Below are 23,631 nucleotides of genomic sequence, written 5' to 3' on the forward strand. Positions count from 1 at the left end.
CTTCAGCTTTCGCCAAACTAAAATTACAGTAAAAATCAAATTTTCAATCATAAAAACCATTATAAGTTGGTTTTATTCATGAACCACCACAATATCATTGTGGACCCGCAATTTGTTTTATTTTACCTGTGGACCCTCAGAAATACTTCATGGATCCCCAGGGTCTATGTGGAACCCGGTTTAGAACCCCTATGTAAGACTATCGGTCTTATTTTCTTCTAAAATGATACCAGTTTTCGCTATCGTTTTCTTCTTGAATGCCTACTGGAGGGAACTTGAATGCATACTAAACACCATCCTCGAGTGTCTAAAGTCTTTTTGTACAGGGGTTTGTCTGGACAATCTGGCACGAATATACTTCCCCTCACAAGTAAAAACTGTTCGAAATAAGATAGTATTTAAAACTCAAATAAGATCCCTCGGTATGGATAGCACACGCTGGCTTATACAAGGAACTAGCTTGGGTGCTCGGCGCTGCCTGGGTGTTTGTAGGTGTGTGTTGAGCAAAAAAAAAAAAAAAAAAAAAAAAAGAAAGAAAGAAAGAAAAGTGGTAGGCTCGAACCCGTGACGCGAATGCGGAAAAGAAAGGTGGAGATGTGTGTAAGGATGTTGGTTGAGCAAAAATAAAAAAAGAAGGAAAACTGCGAGCGCAAAAAAAAGTAGTAGTAGTAGACAGGCAGGCTCGAACCCATACCGAGAAGGAGGAAAAGAAAGTTAAAAAAAAATAAATAAAGTGACGCGTTAGCTGTTGCGCCCATCGCCAAACCGGAAGTGACATAGATTAAGGCTAGACAATCGAAAAGAGGGGCGGTCTTTCGAAAATATCGACGAAAAGTGCCCAGGTAAAGGTGAAGGAATTAATGTTTTGGGCCAAATTTTCGATATTTGTCATCCGAAGGGTCGAGCTTCAAAATGATACCGATCTCGTGAAAATCCGACGCCTCTGTTGAAAGTTTAAGGCAGACATACATACATGCATTTAAACAGACAGGTGAGATTTATATTATAGACGGTTTTATATATATATATATATAGATGGTACATTTTCTTTGAGTGATACTGGCTTGAGTAATAGAACCAAGTTGCATACTCTACAAGACTAGGCGAATTCTACTCATGGAATCCAGTAAGACCAAAACGATCATTAAAAACGGTGTATTACAGTAGACTAGATGAATTCTTGTCGTGACATCCAGTGAAACCAAGGAATCACAGACAATAATATTATGACATAGTTAACTGTGTTATAGTATGTATTAGTTTCTTTACTAGCTCAACGCTTAAAAGGCAAATGAAAACTTTAATAAAATGTTCGAATATCAATGTACGACGTTTATAGATCAAGTGTTAACCCCGTAGGAAGAAACGTCTTAATTTCTGGAAATTTCGACTGAAATAAAGTGAAACAAAAGCGAAAAATAGCCATAAAGTTTGGTTAGAAAAACTGTGTAGTATCTGTTCAAAGAAGTCCTTCGAGATTGAGGCAATTTCTGTTCTTTGTTGCAGGCCAGAGTGTCCCTTTTGAGGAGCTGTATTTTTTTTTTTTTCACATTAAAAATTGACCGTGTTTTTAACCCTGCCAGATGACAAGTAAATGGGAACCACAGAGTATTTTGTACTGATAAGCAATCATTTATCAAGTTCAAATGAAGATTTTTACTTGTATTTTATTTCAATAAATCACTTTTTAGTATGACATGCCCGCAGCAACCGTCGAAGGATTTTTCGTGAAGAAAACCTGATTTTTTAAAAAAATGTATTTAATTATTTTTATTGTGCAATCATTTATATCGGCGAGAAACAATCCACCGATGACGTCATACGAACACAAGTTCGGAATAGTAATCGTTGTGGGGGGGGGGGGCGTTTCGTTTTAAGCAAATAAAAACACTTTAAAATAAGTTAAAATGCAAAAACTTATCCAAGTAAGTAGAAGAGTAATTTAGCTTGCGCTTGGTAACATTTATTTGGTGTGTATTTTATTTATTTATTTTTTTTCACCTTAATTATCATGAAACGATTTCATTTAGTCACATGAGACGCTGATCACAATATCGCGCTGATGGAACCATGCATTTGACATGTTTGCATCATGGTTTTGGAATTCTTTAGAATAACTTAACTTTTGATAGCAGTATTCGATACTTATGCAGAATACAGGCCGTGCTATTTTAAAATTGAAAAAAAAAAAAAGATTTTTAATTTTTTTTTTACGGTATCTGTTGGTCATTAAATTTTAGGTGAAAGTATAGATTAGTCAACAAAAAAAGGTCCCCTTTCCATGTTAAGAATGGGGTTTTAAATAATAACATTATTATTTCGGCACGGTCCGTATTCTGTAGAAGTACCAATTTTTCTAGCCTCTCGTTTCGCTTTCATGAGTTCCTTTCGGTTTGAAATCCGTTTCTATGAAGAATATCACAAGATGGCGAATCTTTCGTGTTAGTTCGGTTATAATTGGCGCCATTTTTGAAGAAATAATAAAGAAACAAAAAATGGCGACAAGACGGATAAGCAGACGACTATAAGTTTCTATGTAATTGGAGAACTTTTCTTTTTAAATAATGGAGGCGAAGATGTTTAAAAATATGCCTATGGGTAAAAAAAATAGGAGCGCCGTTTCTCTGGGTTGAATCACGTTTGATCCAAGAAGGATTAGCCGAAAAAAGATGAAGTAAATAATGACCTCATCCGTAGTTTTCATTAATTTTACTAATTCAAGATGGCGGGGGATTAAAATGAGTATTTATCATCTTCTCTCGCTCTCTTTCTCACCCCCCTCTCTCTCTCTCTCTCACACACACACATACACGTTATAGAGGAAGTCTCGAAATAAAGACGAAACGTTGATGAACACATAACTTGTTTGTTCCATTTTATTTCTCTCCCCCTCTCTCTCTCTCTGTCTGTCTGTCTGTCTGTCTCTCTCTCTCTCTCTCTCTCTCTCTATATATATATATATATATATATATATATATATATATAATATAAAATAATTAATTGCTTCCATATTGTTTTAAATTCTATACTGAGTATTATTTTATATGCGCAGATTCTTTGAGTCGAATTTCTTAAGACTTCTACCAAGCCATGGCTGCCGAAACGAGAGCATGCTAACCTCGTGGATTAAATAAAAGGTTCAGTTCGAAATTTCGTGTAGATTCCCACGTGTAGGTTCGACATGAAGAAGGTCGGAGGCTACATTGACCAAAACGTTGTGAAAATAACATTTAAGATGAGAACAGTTGTCCTGAGAATGGATATAATACAAATAATATGACCTTATCTACTAAAATTCCGATAATTAAGGTCTATTTACCGGGTTCATACCTACGTACAAAGCAAAATGCGTTAATAGCAAAATGCGTTAATAGTAAAATGCTGAATCGAATTTGAATGAGTTACTTCCATTGTGTTTTAGTGCGTGTGCATTGGCAGAGTTATAGCTGTGTTTACTAAAGAAAGGAGGACGAGAAGGAGATATGCAATCCCAGAAGAGACAATTGGTATAAGCAAAAATAATAGTCTGAATAAAATCTGCGTCCCACGTTCATTATTCCATATCAAATCATGAACTGATTTTTCCCCAGCCATAAAACAAATGAATAGAAGTTCAGAAATGTAACAGGGGCAGGGCAACCACATTTTTGATTTATTTTAATGGCGGCCTGGTTTTCCTATTTTACACATACAAGGCCAGATTCCAGATTATGAGAGAGAGAGTGAGAGAAAGAAAGAGAGAGAGAGAGAGGGGGGGGTCAGTGGTTACTGTAATGACAAGAAGTGCAAAAGAGCAACCTTAGTAGAAGTTAGTGTCCCTAATGATGCTGAGTTGGACAGAGCTGAGAGGGAAAGACTGCCGAAACACCCAGGTCTTATGGACGACATAAAACAAAACAAAACAAAATAAATAAATAAAAATAAAACAAAACAAAACTAGAATCATAGAAAGATCTGCATCGTTCCAGTGTTTATAGGAGCAACCAGATTCATGAACAAGAATATAAAAAATAAAAAAAATACTGCCTGGAAAATATACCCTGTGAACTATGTGCCACAAAGGTACAAACAATTGCGCTAAGAATCTTAACCTTTTGGATCCTGATGTAACGTAGCCGTTATGCTCGAACCACGCTAGTTATAGTTCAAACCGCTCTCGGACCACGACGCCGTCCGACACCGTCCACACACACACACACACACACACACACACACACACACACACACACACACACAAACAAACAAACAAACAAACAAACAAATAAATAAATAAATCCGGGCCGGCATTTTTTTCTTTTTTTAAGAAAAACATTTATTACCGTTACTCTCCCGTCTCGACACCACTTACCAAATTTCTTGCTGCCACATGTCCGTCTCACTTGAAACGCACTTCACTTTCTTCCGACCACAAGCCGGCCACAGCCGACCCATTCTCGCCTTCACTTTAGACGTCCATCTCCTTCAAGTCCGACGTTTTTTTTTCTTTTCTGACCACGTGGTGTCCTTTATTTTTTACTTTTCTTCAGACACAAACCAAAGCACACTTGCTAATTTGCATACGCGTTCAAACGCTGCTCCTGCTCCTAATACAATGCGCTCTGTTACAGTGACCAAATTAAGCAATAATTAGCCAAAAAGGCGGTAGGCGATGAGCAAAATTATTTGATCACGTATTTTTTTTTTAAATTCAATTTTCACCCCAAACAAGGCACAGTGCCACTTTGAAGCAGGGAGCTACTATTAGGGACTTAATTAGCGGGGTCATTATGAAGGGAGATGGGTAGAAAGATGTTTGTTAACATTACACTTGAACTTCTGCATATCAGTGCAGTTGGGAAAGCAGAATCCCGGAAGGGAGTTCCAAAGACCCGCAGTTCTGGGGAAGAAACTATTGGAGTAAAAGGCTTTCTTGCACCTAGGGATCTCTACTGTAAAGGGATGAGACTTAGTAGCTTGTCGGGTTTGTCGGGGGTAGTTACGTCGGGGAGGTACAAGTGTTTGCAGTTCGTCAGAGCATTCACCATTAAAGTATTTGTAGAACAGGCAGAGGGATGCAACATCTCGTCGATGGGACAGAGGCTGAAGCCTAGATGACAGTTCAGGACTTATCAGGTTGGCGACTCTCTTTTGAACCCTGTCCAGGAGCGAGAGACAAGCAGCAGATGCACCAGCCCAGATGTGACAACAGTACTCTATACATGGGCGAATGGTGGCCTTATAGAGGTATAGGATACTGTCAGGCGTAAGTAGTTTTCTAGCACGGTAGAGGGAGCCAACCTTTCTTGCAGCAGCCTTGGCAATGCTCTCAATGTATCCATTCCAGTTCATATTCCCTGTAAACGTTAGGCCGAGGAGTTTAAAAGAAGTACTTTCAGGCAATGTGTTCTTGGCCATTGCTATTGGTGGTAGAGAAGGTTTCTTGTAGTTATTGAATGAAACAAGTTTAGTCTTAGCAGCATTGAATGTGACCAACCATTTTTGTCCCCATTCCACTACAGATTGGAGGTCATCCTCTAGTGTTTCTGCCATTTCCTTGGATATGTGTTCATTTGTTTTCCCCTCATATTTGTTATAGAGAGTGGTGTCATCGGCAAATATACCCATCTCCGAAACAATTTTATCTCGGAGGTCATTTATGAATATCAGGAATAATAGAGGTCCAAGGATAGACCCCTGAGGTACTCCCGCATTTATGTCATATTGTTTAGATGTACGACCGTCGAGGACAACTTTGATTTTTCTATTACTTAGGAAGGATTTAATTACATTATGAATTCTTCCAGTGATTCCATATGATCTAATTTTCCTTAGAAGACCATCGTGCCATACCTTGTCAAAAGCCTTAGATATATCAAGGGCCACCGCTCTACCCTCCCCTGTTTTGTCCAATGAACGGTATATACGTTCAGAAACTACAGTTAAGATATCTGCTGTTGAACGGGCTTGCCTGAATCCATATTGTTTGTCAGTCAGGAGTTTAGCAGCTGTTAGGTGCTGGACTAGGGCTTGATTAACTAAAGACTCAAATATTTTGGCGAAAAGCGGGAGGAGGCTAATGGGGCGATAATTTAGTGGGTCAGTTCTTTCACCAGAATTCTTGAAGACTGGTACTACAGAGGCGGTTTTCCAGCAGTCGGGAAAGCAAGATTCGTTAAGGCATTTGTTGTAAAGTTTGGAGAGAACTGGAGCAACCTCGGCAGAGCATTTTTTTAATAGCACAGCCGGGATGAGATCTGGTCCACATGCTTTTGAGGTGTCTAGGTTTTTTATAATAGCATGTACCTGAGAAGGGGTGATTTTCAAATCGTCTAGTGTGGCGTCTGTTCGCAGAGGAAAATCAGGGAGTGAGTGGTGTACCGAGTTCAGTGTGGAGTTTGAGGCAAACTGACTGGCAAGCACTGGCCTTGTCAGTTGCCGTGCAAGCAACCTCATGATTGTTTGATAGTGGGGGAATAGTTGACTGTCCATTATTTACTACGCTGTTGTAGATTTTCCAAAAATCCCGGGTTCCTAATTTCTGTGCTTCGATGCGTTTTCTGGTGGTTTCAGAATAATCTGTCTTAGCTGTCTCTATCACTCTCTTACAATTATTTCTAGCTTCTATAAACGTCTGTTTATTTGAGCTGGACTTATGTCGGTTGAATCTGCGGAACGCATGCTTTCTTTGACAAATGGCAGCTGCACAAGCAGAAGTAAACCATTGGGGAGAGTGGGGCTTGCTATAGAATTTCCGTTCGGGAACATGTGCTTCAATTGCAGTTTTGAACCATTCAGTGGTCTCATTTGCACACTGTTCCGCTGGAAGAGTAAAGATATTTTTCCATGGGGCATCTCTGATGAGCTCCCTGGTGGCTTCCCAATCAGCCTTTTTGTAATACCTCGTTGTTTTGAGTAGTAGGTTTTCAGTTTTAGGGCAAGAATTTAGGCTGATTTCAACCATTATCACAGCGTGATCAGCATTCCCGAGTGGGCTGTGGGCATTTGTTGTACAGTCATTGGAACCCGTTGTCAGAAAGAGATCTAGAAGTGAGGCATGTTGATCTTGCTGGTCTGGGAAACGTGTCGGAAATGTAACCAACTGAGATAGGGAATGGGATATAGAGAAGCTATGTGTTGCGCTACCAGCTACGTCTGTGTGATTAGAGAATCCTAGCCAGTTACTGTTGTGGACATTGAAGTCACCAAATACATGTATTTGTGCGCTAGTATCGAGGGAGAGTGCTATATCTATGCGGTCTGAGACTTTGTTTATTAGGGTACAGTCTTGGTTTGAGGGAGAGCGGTAGAGAAAATACAAGTAGCTAATATTGTGTTGCATATTTAGTCTGAAGAACATAAAGGCCTGGTCCTCTGATTCTAGTTTTATTTTTCTAGTCAGGGGGAGGGTGTTACGAATATAGACTCCAAGCCCATGCATATGTCTGTCCGAGTCCTTACGGTAGAGTGGGAGATAACCAGGCATGTTAAAGTGGTTAGAGGGAATGGAGGAGTGAAGGTTAGTTTCACTTAATGCTAAGATATCCGGGGTGTTTACAAGGAGAAATGACTCAACATCATCTAAGTAAGTTCTAAGCCCGCGGATATTTGTAAATGCAAGCCTCAAGGGAGGAGGCAGGTTGGTTTTCTTTGAGTTTGGTCCTGGTATTATTAGAAAGCCGAAATATCGACTGTTTGTTGTTTTTTTTTATTTTAATTTTTTTTTTAATCTATATTGCTGGTGCAATATATCGGCCGTGCCGGGTTAGAAGGGTTAAAAAAGTTCTCTTGGTTAGAATCATAGTGGATGAATGTCTAACATCCGGTAGGATGTCCATCCCTGACTGGAATAAAATACGTTTGCATCTTTGTCCATCTTGTCACATATCGCTATGTCAAGTTTAATAGCTTCGTTTTCTACGTGCATATCTGTAGGAATTGCATAGTCGTAGTGGATGGTGTATGACTTATTTCCACATTTTCTGTCCGTGCGTTTAGTGGGAAAACTGTTTCAAACGTCAGCAGAGAGTTCGTACCGACATACATAGCATCTATGTAAGTTATTTGGACGCAAAACGCCCTGCGACACACCTAAAAAAAAAAAAAATAATAATAAAATAAAATAACAGTCCGTAATTGTTTCAAGAAAAATGCCAGTGGCCATGATAAATGCCAATTGTAGAAGATCCGCCGTTTTTGAATAAATGAACTAAATTAAAAAGCAAGAAAAAAAGAGAAGAAGAAGAAGAAGAAGAAGAAAAAGGAAATACAAAGGAATTGAATTTTTATTTCGTCTTTTTTTTTCTAATCTTTTTCAAACTAAAACCTACGCGTATCGTTATGGACATGCCATTCCTGTAAATTCACCCTTGTCCGTTCGTCTGTTCGTCTGTTTGCACTTTTCTCAATAACTGCACCTTGAAATTTTTTTGAAAGTTTGCACAAACATTAAACATGATATGAGTAAAAAAGGACAGAACGGATTTTCCGTGCCTTTCGGGTTAAAATGGCTAAAATTAACACTGTTGTGCTTGTAAAAAAATTTGATGCCTTGGATTCTTATAAAACTTTCTGAAAAGCTCATCAGTGCGGCTAAATACATAAATCTTTTAAAATCCAACTATATGTATTCACACATACATATATATATATATATATATATATATATATATATATATATATATACATTCATATATATATTATATATATATATTATATATATATTATATATATATTATATATATATTATATATAATATATATTATATATATATTATATATATATTATATATATTATACATATATATATTATATATATATATTATATATATATTATATATATATTATATATTATATATATATTATATATTATATATATATTATATATATTATATATATATATATTATATATATATTATATATATATATATTGTATATATATTATATGTATATATTTTATGTATATATATACATATATATATATATATATATATATATATATATATATATATATATATTTTATATACACGTAATTAAACAAAAAAGTGCTGATGAAACTGAAAACCGAATAAATGAACAATATTTATTAATCCATCAAAATAAAAACAAAAAACTATTTGTCAAATTAAAAAATGAATTATATCTTCATTTCAAAATTCAGGCGATTTTTTGCGTTATCCAGAAAAAAATATCAGCTTTATATATATATATATATATATATATATATATATATATATATATATATATATATATATATATATGAGCAAACAGTTAATAAAATATGTTAAAAAACACTTTGAAATGAGTTAAAAACATATTTAATCTGAAAGGAAACACTAGATAAATGGATAGTCCTTAATCCGCGGAGTTTCGAAGAAATACTCTCCTTCTCATCAGAGGGTAGGAATTAGCAAAATGCGGGATCGGATTTTGCATGCAGAAGTATTTGATGAAACAACAAGTAAGTCAAAGATATTTCTTGAAAACAAAATAAGTTAAGCAGAGGGAATATGGTAAAGAAAAAGGTGATTACACATGAATGGATAGTCTGGTTGAAGATAAAAAATACAGTGACGGTAAAATCCAAATGTAAAACTTCAAGAAAGTTAAAAGAATTTCCATTTGTACAAGTAAAATCCAAAGAAATCCCGTAATTGGAAGAAGATGGTCCATAATACATAATAATCCAAAGGCAGAAATCCATGGAATAATTCACAAAAATGTGTACAAGGAAAAAAATAATATTAATAAAAGAAAAATAAGATGTGCTTTTCACTCTACTTCCGAGATATAATAATAAATAAAAATTTTATATATATATATATATATATATATATATATATATATATATATATATATATATATATATATATATATATATATCAAAATGTCCTTGGTATAAATCCGTGACTACGATAGACTAGATTTATTTTATAAAAAATAGATAAACGCCTATTATAAACAGCCACCATCTTGAATAATAAAAATTAAGTTTAAATAATGAATATAGTCATCGCTTTATTTCGTCTTTTTTTGTTAATCGGTTTCAATATCAAACCTGGGTTTGGACAGGAGGCGCATTTTTCTTCTTGTTTTCCATAGACACTATTTCTCACATCTTTGCCATCATTACGTGGAAATTTCACGGAATGAGAAATATGATTAATTAACAACAACATATATATATATATATATATATATATATATATATATATATATATATAGTTTTTTTTTGTTTTTTTTTGTTGATTAATCATTTCTCATTCCTTGTAATTTCCACGGATCTTGCTAGTTTTTATTATTTACTAACTAGGAGTTCTCACACTAGCCATCATCAAATATTTCTCTTTGAGAACAAGTTGTGGTATTCTCTGGAGTCTGAGTGACACTAAGCCTTCCCAGATTTCCAGTATTCTCCAACACTTTTGATAATCTTTGCAGATGAATTTGCATTATCGCAACAGCCGCTTACCATTGATTTCTCGTTAGCAGAGACCATTAGTCTTCACTAGAATTTAGGTGGAAATAAGCCTCCTCAAGGTTCCAGTCCTCTTTTCACTCATCCAGCGGAGGTTTGACTAGTGTTTACTCCCATCTACCTTTCCATCCTCGTTTACCCGTCTCACTTATTTGGTGTGGCGCTAGTTTATTGTGACACAAAACGAGGGAGCAGGGGTGCGGGGGGTTAACTTACAATTATACAGTTTCAGTTTTCATCATCATCATCATCATCATCATCATCATCATCATCATCATTATTATTGTTCTTGTTGTTATTATTATTGTCTTTATGTTAAACATTAAACAACTCACTAAAGTCCGAAACATTAAAAAAAAAAAAAATTCATAAACATGTAAATACAATTATGGATAAGTTATTGATTTATTGATTTTAGTTTAAAATCAATAAATATTTATTATTTTATCACCATTAACAGAAAATTAAGTTTTAACCAAAAAGAGGGAAAAAAGCAAACACACAAAATAATAAAAAAAATAAAAAAAAGGAACAAAATATTAAAAGAATGATTTTTGGCAAAATATAGACAATTTTTTTCCGATGCTGATACCGATATAAATCCCCTAACGTTATTATTTTTCTGATTCCCGATTGCGATTGTCACAACACTTCATATTAAACTAGGCTAGTGCTGAGAAGTGATGGAGAAACATTAAAAGCTATTTGATGCATACAGACTATAAATGCCTGGTTTTGATACACAATGTCCTTGGCATAAATCCGTGATTACGATAGACTAGATTTATTTATAAAAGAAAGATAAACGCCTATTATAAACAGCCGCCATCTTGAATAATAAAAATTAAGTTAAAATAATGAATATAGCCATCGTTTTATTTCGTCTTTTTTTTTTTTTTTTTTTGCTAATCGGTTTCAATATCAAACCTGGGTTTGGACAGGAGGCGCATTTTTCTTCTTGTTTTCCATAGACACTATTTCTCACATCTTTGCCATCATTATTTAAACAACGTTCTCCAATTACACAGAAACTTATCTTGTAGTCGTCTGGTTATCCGTCTTGTCGCCATTTTGGCTTCTTTGTTATCTCCTTCAAAAAAGGCACCAATTACAGCCGAGCTTAGTCACTCTTTAAATCGCGCCGAGTTTTTTTTTTTTTTTTTTTTTTTTGAAAAGCAGAAAGATCCGCCATCTTGTTATTTGCTTAAAAAAAAAAATCGTATATTGTTTCCATCTTGGTAGGATCAGATTAAGAACCGAAAGAAAACTGTCAAAAAGGAAGTGAGACAATGAGGGGATGGAGGCAGAAGAAAAGGGGGTGGGTACGGAAATGTTATTAATGGCAACGATTGCTTCAGAGGAATTCTTTATAAAAAATGCTGAAAAAAAAGGCCGTATTATGCATGCTGTATCTCGGTAAGGCAAATAATTTATTAATCCACACGTGGTAAATAAATTAAGGCTAGGTTGCGTTTCAGACGGGTAAAAGAAATCTGATGTACTCTGCTGATAAGGGCAAGTATCTATCTATCTATAAATCTTTATACAGCTATATATATATATATATATATATATATATATATATATATATATATATATATATATCCACAGATATGTGTTCCGCTCATAAGCATGGCTGACTACGTCAAGATTCGAAATCACAACCACAAATCCGTAGTCGGATGCGTTAACTGTTATGTCACGAATGCCTGATTGAAATTGCCTACAAGCTTATCGCTTTTATGTCGTAATAGTTTTCTTTTCTTTTCATTTTTTTTTTTTTTTAGTAATAACTTTTCTTTTCTTTTTTTTTTTGCATTGGAAAGCAAATTAGGGGAACGACTAAAATAAGATCAAACTATCGGAAAGAAAAAAAAAAGATGGGGCAACGATTAAAATAAATCTATCTTTAAGATAATTATACAATAGAGAGGAAATGCCTCTTTCTTCCCCGATAGTTTGATTTGATATTATCGTTCCCCCGTTTGAATTCGTTTCTCTATACAAAAAAAAAAAAAGAAAAGAAAAACAAAACCCTCGATTCGGCTTTGAAAAGTGAGGGCGAAACCCGGTTGGCTGACTCTACTCCCTTATTTATTTATTTATTTTTATTTTTTTTATCTTTTAACCTCCATTAAATGTTTTCCCTCCGTCTTTCTTTTTACCATGGATAGAAAAAAAATCTGTCTTCCTTTTTAACAGCTATAATAAAGTGTTGTACTCCTAATAATGATATATATATATATATATATATATATATATATATATATATATATATATATATAATATATATATATATATATATATATATATATATATATAATATATATATATATATATATATATAATTTAATGCATACATATTTGTATATACACACACACACACACCCACCCCCACACACACACACACACACATATATATATATACTTATGCATTTCATTTTATTCGCATGATCTTGAAATTCTTCTAAAATGTCGTGTCTACAAAAATGCTACTGCCAATCAGGGGAGGTTATTCATTTTGGGGAGGTCATTCATTTTGCTGTTTGCAGTCGCTTATACAGGAATTCAAAGAAACAAAATCCACCTCAGTCAGAAAGTTATTTCTTTTTTTAATGCAGGCAAATAAATATGATGGACATTTACAAATCTAATCTTACATAAAGAATTAAAACGCTGGCAAAATACATACTAAGCGTAAGGCGAATGGAGATTTCGTTTACTAATATCACAAGCAATAAGGGAAAGGGTTATTGGCCTTCAGACCAAGATCAAAATGTAGTATCTGTTCTGATACTTCACTTTCTTTTTCTCACTTCATTTTTTTGATCTCGGAAAAATCCTTCATGGTTGATACATATTTTAAAAATTTTTTGTTACTAACCAGAGTGCCCCTTTTAAGGAGCTGGTTTACCCCCACATTAAAAACCGACCTTGTGTCTAACTCTGACCTCGTGCGGAGCCAAGTAAATTCTTAATATCATAAGCAAATATATTGGCTCCCTTCCCGCGTAGCATATAATCGATAGGATATATGATGTTCTCACAAAAGAGGAGAGAATGCTTGCGACGATAGTCTCATCAAGCCAGAGAAAATATTGCACTACTCCCTCGCCTTCAAAACAGGGAGTAATGCCTGGGAGGTGTCTCATTACAACTGATTGCTAGACTACCACCTCTTCCCCCCAAAAGGAGGATTTAATGCCTGGTGATAATCTCATCACAACAAAACATATATTACCCTTCCACCTACCCACCAAAATGTGGAGGAAATACCTGGGAGAGGGCGTCTTGTAACAACAGAAACGGTAATGCACCACTCTTCTTTCCCCCAAAATAAATGGCGACCCATGGGAGAATGATATAATGACCACAGAACAGATACTACACGAATACCTTCCCTAAAAAGGACGGGAATGCGTAAGAAGATGGTATTATGATAACAGAACATATACTACACTATATCCTTCTACTTGAATTTAGCATTGGAAGACAGTAGATAAATTTGAAATAGTAAACTGAATTGAGCAGTAAAAGATAATGTTGTATACGGCATAATCGCGTTGACACATCGGTTCTCGTCAGATCACCGAAGTTAAGCAACGTTGAGCCTGGTTAGTACCAGATGGGTGACCATTAGGGAATTCTAGTCGCTGTATGTGCTCTCCGCTTATCTCGGCATTTGTTTTCAGTCGTCCTGTACAGACGCTTCACTTGCCACTGGTATTTAACAATGTCGCCACAGGAGGTTGCGCATCTTCTGCCACAAAAATTTCTCGCACAGGCACCTCTTTGTGGGTATCCATAATCTGTCAAAGACTGAAGGAGCCTGTGCGCGCACGCGCGCGCGTGTATACTGAGCTATATAACGAGTGTATATCTGTGGTCTGTACATAATGAGTATCTTTATCTTCTTAACGTGTCGTCTATTGAATGTGTGTGACATCTTCCAATATGTTATCATCTGTTGTATAAATGTTTCTCTTGTTGATGTTCATGTATGATGGTTATCTGTACGTGTCGGCATACTAAACAGTCTATAGACAGAAAGACAGATAAACACCTTTTACACTTGTACTGGACAAAGAACAACATACCTTTAATCACAACCATTTTAATATGTTCCAACGTGCTCCTGAATTGTAGCCATGTCTCGTCAGAGACATGGCTACACTTGTTTTATATTTACATTTATTGTGGTTGCGAGTTGTTGGTTCCCAGGTGGCACGCCGTTCCCTGTTCCACAACTGCATATGTTCATTGACCCAGTCCCAGTGCTCTCATGACTGTCATCGTCTGTCACTACCTCATGACTCTCGGTTACAGAATGTCCAATCTAATTCTTTACTTTCTACGTGTCATCTAAAACTTACTTCCTTTTCTGATGACACTCTCTACGTAGCATCTAAAACACATCACCTGTTTTTGTTTCCAAAATGTATTTTGTTCATCCAATGTAAACAAGTTCTTGTTGAGTCGTCATTGTAAATAATCAAATCGTACCCAGTTTCCACCATTACCGATTATCACTGATATCTAATCGTTATCTTCGAATGGCTCTTGAGCCTTGATAAGCAGTGTTTCTCTAGTGACAACAACAACAAAATAAAATATGGTCGTCTTCAAATCTGATGTCAGAAATACTAGCCACAAACAGCCCTCATAGTTTTGTCCTTTACACGTGATGTAACACGTAGACACCCGGGACCCAACACGTTGTAGACTCAGTCGCAAAGGAGACAAAGAATAGAACTTTAACTTTTGTTTCAGATTTTAAGAAAAGGCTTGTATTCCTTATTCTCTCGCCACGTGTGACTTCTTGTTACGGCCGTGACGTCACCCATGTTTCTAACGTGCTCGTCTTTTCTAACGTGCTCGTCTTTTCTAACGTGCTCGTCTTTTCTAACGTGCTCGTCGATCTGTGCACACATTCTTTTCTTTAGTCTTTTTTCTTCTTACCGTGACATCACTAAGCACACAGCTCGGTATTTGCGTACAGCCACCATACGCGCGTCCGCGCTCTGTTAAAATAGCTTCACATATTGGAATGTAAAAAACTGTGTAACGTAGTCGCGTCAGCATTTTAAGGCGTGTGTGACTCAAATGGAGGTATGAAGATAAAGATCCAAAGGAAGAAAAGAGAAGAAAAAGAAGAAAAGATAAAAGTTACGCTCGACGAGCGTGCGAGTCTCTACCCTCTTATTAACCCTTTCGAAGGTCGAATTTTGGGAAAATAAGTTTTTCTGGTGCCGCGCACTGAAAGCCAGCTGTGGCTAGGTCCGTGTATTGAGATCCGGCTGACATGTCTATCCTAAAGAGAACAACAACGTTACAATTGGATTATTAACCATTCCGTAAATCGCATATTAGAAGGGCGTTTTTTTTTTTTTACAAAGAAGTCACCCCTTATCAAATCCCGGAGGCCACTCGAGGATAAGGGTTAATGAGGGGGCGGTATTCAATTGGACAATAGCGTAGTGATCGTTAGTTGTGGAAATTTGGTTAATTGGATTACTGGATTACTTAAGGAGACTGCTCATCAATAACTTGTTTACGTTAGATTTGAAGACAACCATATTAGACCTATTTAGAATCATCATGGAACAGTTTTCTTTTTACATGGAGGTCACCACTTATCAAGGCCCGGAAGCCACTCGGGGATAAGGGTTATTGAGTGTACAGTAATCAATGGGATAATATCGTAGTAATCGTTAGTAATGGAGATCTGATAAAGTGTCTTACTTAAGGGGGTGGTTCATCAGGAATTTGTTTATGTTGGACTTGAAGACATCCAAGTTGTAATCAGCTGGGAAACAGGCAAACGGAAGAGAATTCCACAGGCGTGCACTTCTAAGAAAGAAGCTTTGTTCATGAAATCTACGTTTTGATTTAGGCACAGATAAAGAGTGGGGAAAATTAATGACAGTGGTTTCAGCTAGATGGTGTTTTTCGTGAAAGATTAGCGAGGGGGGGGACCAGAGATTGGAGCTTAGACAGCAGGATCGTTTTTTAACATGGAGAAAAAGAAACAAAAATAAAAATTGCCTCAGTCGTGAAGGATTTCTCCTGTAGTCAGCTGGAAAACAGGCGAATGGAACAGAGTTCAACAGGCATGCAGTTCTAAGAAAGAAGCTTTGTTCATAGAATCCACGTTTAGGTTTAGGCACAGATAAAGAGTGGGGGAAATTATTAATAGTGGTTTCGGCTAGACTAGTGTTTTTCGTGAAAGTTTGGTGAAGGTGGGGGACATAGATTGGAGCTCAGACGAGCACATGCCATGAAAAAAACGATATTGTTATAGTTAAGGTTAATGGGTAGAGTACATACTGGAATATTAACAAGTTGTATTAGAACCCATTTGGAAGACAACATAGAAGAGTACAAAATATACTCGTTAATTTCGGTGTCTATCGGGAGTCTCTTGCAGAGACGTCACACGATAAAAATTCCGAAAAAAAGAGACGATGAAGGAAGTTTGCGAATGAGAAATTCGATTTATCTGATTACAGCGGGTTAAGATTTCTTTCTTTCTTTTTATTTTTTTATTTTAACCTCTAATTCCAAATATTACGGTAATCAGATTAGAAACGAAACACGTAATTCTTTCAAATATCGCGTATCCGTAATCCAAATAAAAAAAGAGAAAGTTAATTACCAGCACGTCTGTGTCGTGCCAAAGTGAGCTTAGTCGAATAGAAAGCAGACAAGATAATCATTGCGACAAGGAAGTTTATGAAAATGGAGACTATTTTAAACTAGCAGAAATACTCGGCATTGCCCGGGTCCACAAATAATAAATAAAAGAAATGAAGTTCCGTTTAGACACACATGTTATACTAAGAATATTGTGCACTTTTTCATTACTATATGTAAATTCCACCGTTGGCAACGTTGATACCCTCACCTCTCTTCGGGTATATAGAAGGGAGACTTGTTAACTGTACTTTAATTTTCACGTATAATACATCCGGTTTCTTGTTCTTTCAGTCGATAACATATTCAGTCGTATTTTTTTTACTTTTAGCTAGACATACAAACACACACACACACACACACACACACACACACACACACACACACACACACACACACACTAACAGACGACTTTTCTTTATCTATAATATAAATGCCACCTGTCTGTTTAAATGTATGCATGTATGTATGTATGTATGTCTGCCTAAAACTTTCGACAAAGGCGACGGATTTTCACGAGATCGGTAATATTTTGAAGCTCAGCCTTTCGAGTAACAAATATCGTACAATTGGATAAAACATTAATTCCTTCACCCTCAACTGAACACTTTTCTACAGGGCGGGGTCGCTTTTTTCGCCGATATTTTCGAAAGTAATCCCCTCTTTTAGATTGACTAGCCTTAATTTAAAGCTTCACCACTTCCGGTTTGGCGATGGATGCAACGGCAAAGACGTTACTTTTTTTTCACTTTCTTTTCCTCCTTCGCGATACGGGTTCAAGCCCACCTGCCTACTACAACTTTTTTCTTTTTTTTGCTCAACACATACTTTCAAACACCCGGGCAACGCCGGGCACCGAGGCTAGTATAATAGATAATTAAAATAAGAAATCGAGTGAGAGATACCCTCTTCTCTTCCCTCCATCTTTCTTTCTCACATAAGACAGGTTGCAAGTTTTTCTATACCTTATCGTCAGTTTCATGAAAGGTGCTTGACTGAGCTCCAATCTAAACTCTTTCCCAACCCCTTGTAAAACATTTACAACAAAAACTCTTCTTGATACAACTACTGTAAATGATTTCCGTATCTTTCTCTATGTACTTAAAGCTAAATGGAATTTCCATGAACAAAGTTTTTTTTCCAAGCACTAGCCGTCTACAGAACACAATGTGTTTGCAGTCAGCACCAACCCTATTCAGGGTTTAACCGGCTTCCTCCGAAGGAGGAAGTTTCATGGGCGTATGAAATTCACAAGCGGTCCCCAGTCGCATGCATATCCCCATTAGGTTTTTGCAACTTTTTGCAGAGAGGTGTCGACGTCCTCCTACATACAGCATCTGGACTTCCCAAATTGGTCACCCATTTTAGTAATGACCAGGCTCAGCGTTGCTTAACTTCGGTGATCTGACGGGAACCGGTGTGTCAACGTGATTATGTCGTATACAGAACACAATACTTAGAACTGATTCCTCACAGACTTCTAGCAGTTCCAAGACATAGTGTTCCAAACGAGCGGGAATCGTCATTGGTTAAAAATTTGCAAGTTTATATCTACATGTGAGTAAAATGTATTTATTTCGGGGCGCCATCTTGTGATTGTGCAGACGTTGAACAAAGAATTGATTTCAGTGCATCCTATTTCCACTTAATACAGAAAGATAACAAAAAAAGGAACAGAAATGAAGGGGAACGAGTAATCCAACCGAAAAAAAAAATCAGTAGCTTACACTAGATATTAGATTGGTGCAAAAATATATCGTTTTTTGGCCTTGAACTATATATAAAAATAATAGTATCGTTTTTAGAATTTTCTCACTTCGAATACATTATATTCCTCTTAGTCTTTCTGTCTTTTTGTAAGTCCGTTTCACATTTTATCGGAAACTACTGTGTCGATCTGGTTGCAATTTTGTATGAACCTTTGTTATGATAAGATCCAGTGGGCTAAGTATTATGGTATCCACAGTTGAGATTAAGAGGATACTGCATTGACTCTAGGAGTTTTTTTTTTCGGATCTTACTGAGACTATCTGATCGAAAAATTTTATGTCATAATGAGGTACAGCGGACTAAGTATTACAGTATCCATTGATGCAAAGTCAGAGATTAATAGGACTTAGTCATCCTAATACCATATTTACTTTCACCTTTTCTCGGAAATTACTGGACGGATCTGATTGACATTTTGTATGTACCTTTGGTTATGATAAGGTGCAACGAACTAAATATTATGGTGTTCGTTCGATGCACAGTTAATTAATTGAGATTCGTAGGAATCAGTATTAAATGGAAAAATGAGCACACGTAAATTTAACCATAGTTAACCAACAATTTGGCATAAAGCACTCATTCTAATTGAACAGGCTATAACTTTTGTCCGGACTAAAAAGTTATATATATATATTGTTTTAACAAAAACCAAGACCTCAAAGAATGGGTTGATAGCAACAAATAGTGTATTTCCTCGTTAGTTACAATTGTTTCAAGACTATTCGGACAAATTCAAACATTATGTCGTTTGAAAATTTTCATAAGAACAGCCTTTCTCCAGACTTATTGAATAAAAAACACTTTAACAATAAAACATTATGGAAACAATTTCCCTTATAAGGAAAAAAAAAACAAGCAAAAATATTTTACCTATATCTCATCCTTGCAAAGTATTTTTTAACAGATTTATATATTTACCTATTTTCGTATCTCCATGTAAAACATTTTTTCAAACAAAATATCATACAATGTTACAATTAATTACCTATGTCTATTTAATATGTTTTATTAATACTATTCATTGATTTCTTAATTAAATTTCTTTATTTCTTTATTTAATTTAAATTACTTTTTCTCATCCCGACTAACTAAGTTATATTGTTGCGATTCTGTATTAGTTTCGTATCTGGAATTTGCTTTGTTTATTTACAAAACTATCGGCTAATCTATTTATGTGATTTAAGAAAAGTTTTTGTTTAAAACTTATTCAATAAGGAAAGAAAGTTTAACATTACTTTATACTTGGTTCATTCTCATTCTTCATTTAAAATTAAGAATCTCAATTTATTTTTTATTTATTGCTATTTGTTGCTATCTTTAAAGTCTTGGTTTTTTGTTAAAACAATATATAAATGCTCAATTATGAAATATGATAATTTTGTTGCTTACAGTTTAAGTAATGTCTTTCTGGCTTAAAATTTATTGGTATACGAACGATTACTGAATTATATAAAGCCAGTAAAATTCGGGATACTACAAATAAAACTCTCTCTCTCTCTCTCTCTCTCTCTATATATATATATATATATATATATATATATATATAGAGAGAGAGAGAGAGAGAGTATCAATAATATAAGAAAACGACAATATAAAACTATATACTAATGTATATAGATTTATTCGTTTATTCAATAAGGATCATACATCAATTATAGGTATAAAATAAATAAAACTCTTGTACCATGGTATTTCGAAGTTTAATGCTTCTCGTCAGAAAGCTACATTCCTCCTCTATCACAGAGATCACTTTAGTTTTCCCATCTCCTCCCCAAACAGTTTCAATATTTTACCATTCTTGTATGGACTTGAATCTTTGTTATAATTAGGTGCAATGAACTAAGTATTATTGTATCCGTTCAATGTACGCTTAGGGATTAATAGTCGTTAAAACAGGGATTAGTATTAAATGCAAAAATGAGCACAATTACAATTTAAGCATATTTAACCATCAATTTTGCATAAAGCACTCATTCTAAGTCAAGGGGCTATAACTTTTGTCGATTTGTAACGGGATAAAAAGTTTGGTATTTACTAATCTACCACGTACATTTCTATCCATTAAAACATGGATAAATGATTATAACAGTTGCTAATCGGTCGTCATTGCAAAGCAGTTCTTTGCACAAATAGACATGGAGATCTGGGCGTAAAAATGGCGGCGGCATCGTGCGAACTTATTGTATTTCTTGTTATAGTTTTTTTTTACTTTTTTACTTTTTTTCTTTTAGACAAAGCTCTTGTTAATCGCCATAGTTACGGATTGTTTGGTATCAGTCAGTTTATTTTTTACTAATAAAAAAAGAAAACAAATGCGGACATCGGATATGGGAAACATAGGGTGTGGTCACATCGTTAAAACCTGATTTACTTCCTGTCTTCCCTTAGGGGCAGTAGCGCGTGTAATTGTGAGGCAAGGATTGCGCAATCCCAACCGCACCTCTCCTGTTTGAGTTCAGTGGCAAGGAGAAGTCCAGGACGACTGGAAACAATGCCGAGATAAGCGGAGAGCACATACAGCACCTGAAAGTCCGAAATGGTCACTCATTTAGTACTGACCAGGTTCAATGTTGCTTAACTTCAGTGATCCAGCGGGAACCGGTGTGTCAACGTGATTATGCCGTATTCTTTCTTTCATGTTTTAATTTCTTTCTTTCTGCTTTTTCCTTTCTTGGTCCCATTCCTTCGTTGTTTTTTTTTTTTTAAACTCTTTTCTTAATTCCTTTACTGTTTTCTTTTTTTAATTACTTCCGTGCTTTCTTTTTTTCTTTTAAATTCAATTCTTAATTTTTTGTCTCTTAATTGTTTTCTTAATTCCTTTCCTTCAATTTTTCCCAAAATAAAATTGAATAGAGAATATCTCAACAAGAACGCATTACAGAAAAGCTTAAACGTGTAAATAATTATTTTTTAAAGATGAAAACAACAACTAATAAAGGTGAGAATAATAGTCCGAAATAAAAAGAAATTAATATATATAATACTCATCTCAAAAATGAATTCCAATTAAGGAATAATATATATATATCTTTACGTGTTAATGAATTTCTTTTGTCAGCGTCGATATGACTTCCAGTTTGAATCTTTTTTAAAATGAACAAAGTATGATCTTATATGATTTTTAAAATAATTAACTAATTAACCATCACCTCTGTCGTTATTTCTAGAAGTAAATAACAAAAACATGTCAAATAAAGATCACAATAAATCATCGTTTTATTTATTAAAAGTCCGTTCGATTTGATTGGACCTCCTTATAAGCTATATATATATATATATATATATATATATATATATATATATATATATATATATATATATATATATATATATATTAATTGACTCAATTAATTAAGCTAAATAATTATCGGTTTTCGTAAAAAACAGCAAGTAAATGGGAAAATGGGGGAAAACATATCGCAACGTGTAAATAAAAATTTATACGAAACTAAGGCAAATTAAAAAATGAATAATTGGGCATATATAAATAGAGACTAAAATCTGAAAGGTGTAATTTAGGGGTTAGGGAGTAAATTAATAAATAAATAAATCAGAGAGGAAAAATAATTATAAAAATAGGAAAAACATTAAAAGATTAAATGAATATAAAAATAAGAAATTGTAGAAATATCTTCTAAAAATAAGAAATACGAAAGTGTGGCACTTACTCAATAGAAAGGAATAAATAAAATAAAATATGGACGAACAAGGTGAATCCAAACTGCTTGTTTCCTTAAAATAGGAAATATGAATATATTCATATATATATATATATATATATATATATATATATATATATATATATATATATATATATTTAACAAGTGTATTTAGGTGTCTGAAGAGTAGCTATTTTTGGAATATTTTAAAATAATATAATGTTTAAATTTCTCCAAATGGTTACGAAATAATTGTAATACATAAAGAAATACACCATATGATGTTCTTATTTTATATTTTCTGTCTTGATTTTTGCAAAAATATTATATATATGTATATATACGTGTGCGTATATATATATATGTGTGTATATGTTCATATATATGTATATACATGTATATATATATGTGTCTATATATATGTATATACATGTATATATATGTATATATATGCATATATCTGTATGTATACATGTATATACATGTATATATATGTATATATATGCATATATCTGTATGTATATATGTATATGCATGTATGTGTATATATATATGCATATATATACATATGCATACATATATATGTATGTATACATATTCATACATACATAAATTATATATGTCTATATACATAAGTATACATACATATGTACACGTACACACACACATAATAATAGGAGCAAACTTCGCAATTAAAGAAAAGATTAATAAAAACACTTTTCAAATTCGAAAGTTTTAAAATGTAAATATACAAATATATATTTATAGAACAACAACCTAATTCAGATTTAAAAGGCTCAATATCAGTTATAGAGCCTAATAACTTCTGCCAGATATGAAATAGATAAAATTTTCAACTTTTTTACTAAATTGGGAAGGAAATGTTTACAAACTGATATGTCTTTTTTCTTCTAACCATGTTTTTTTTTTATTAAAACAATTACGTACCCACACACACACACACGCATGCACGTGCGTGAGCGCGTCCGCACACACGCACACACGTACACACACACACACACGCACGCACGCATGCACGCACGCACGCACGCAACAC

At 34.6% G+C, this 23,631-nt stretch overlaps 1 protein-coding gene and 2 pseudogenes across 1 annotated transcript in view; 1 reads left to right on the forward strand and 2 right to left on the reverse strand.

The window, feature by feature from the left end:
- The window catches only part of LOC145247943 (uncharacterized), a 211,300-nt gene that overhangs the window by 161,469 nt on the left and 26,200 nt on the right, over positions 1-23,631 (reverse strand). The gene's annotated exons all lie outside the window — the stretch shown is intronic.
- LOC145248587 (5S ribosomal RNA) lies at positions 13,998-14,114 on the forward strand (annotated as a pseudogene).
- LOC145248380 (5S ribosomal RNA) lies at positions 18,471-18,589 on the reverse strand (annotated as a pseudogene).

Source organism: Euprymna scolopes, chromosome 26 (assembly GCF_053919585.1).
Source record: "Euprymna scolopes isolate OS-2025 chromosome 26, ASM5391958v1, whole genome shotgun sequence".
NCBI lineage: Eukaryota > Metazoa > Mollusca > Cephalopoda > Sepiida > Sepiolidae > Euprymna > Euprymna scolopes.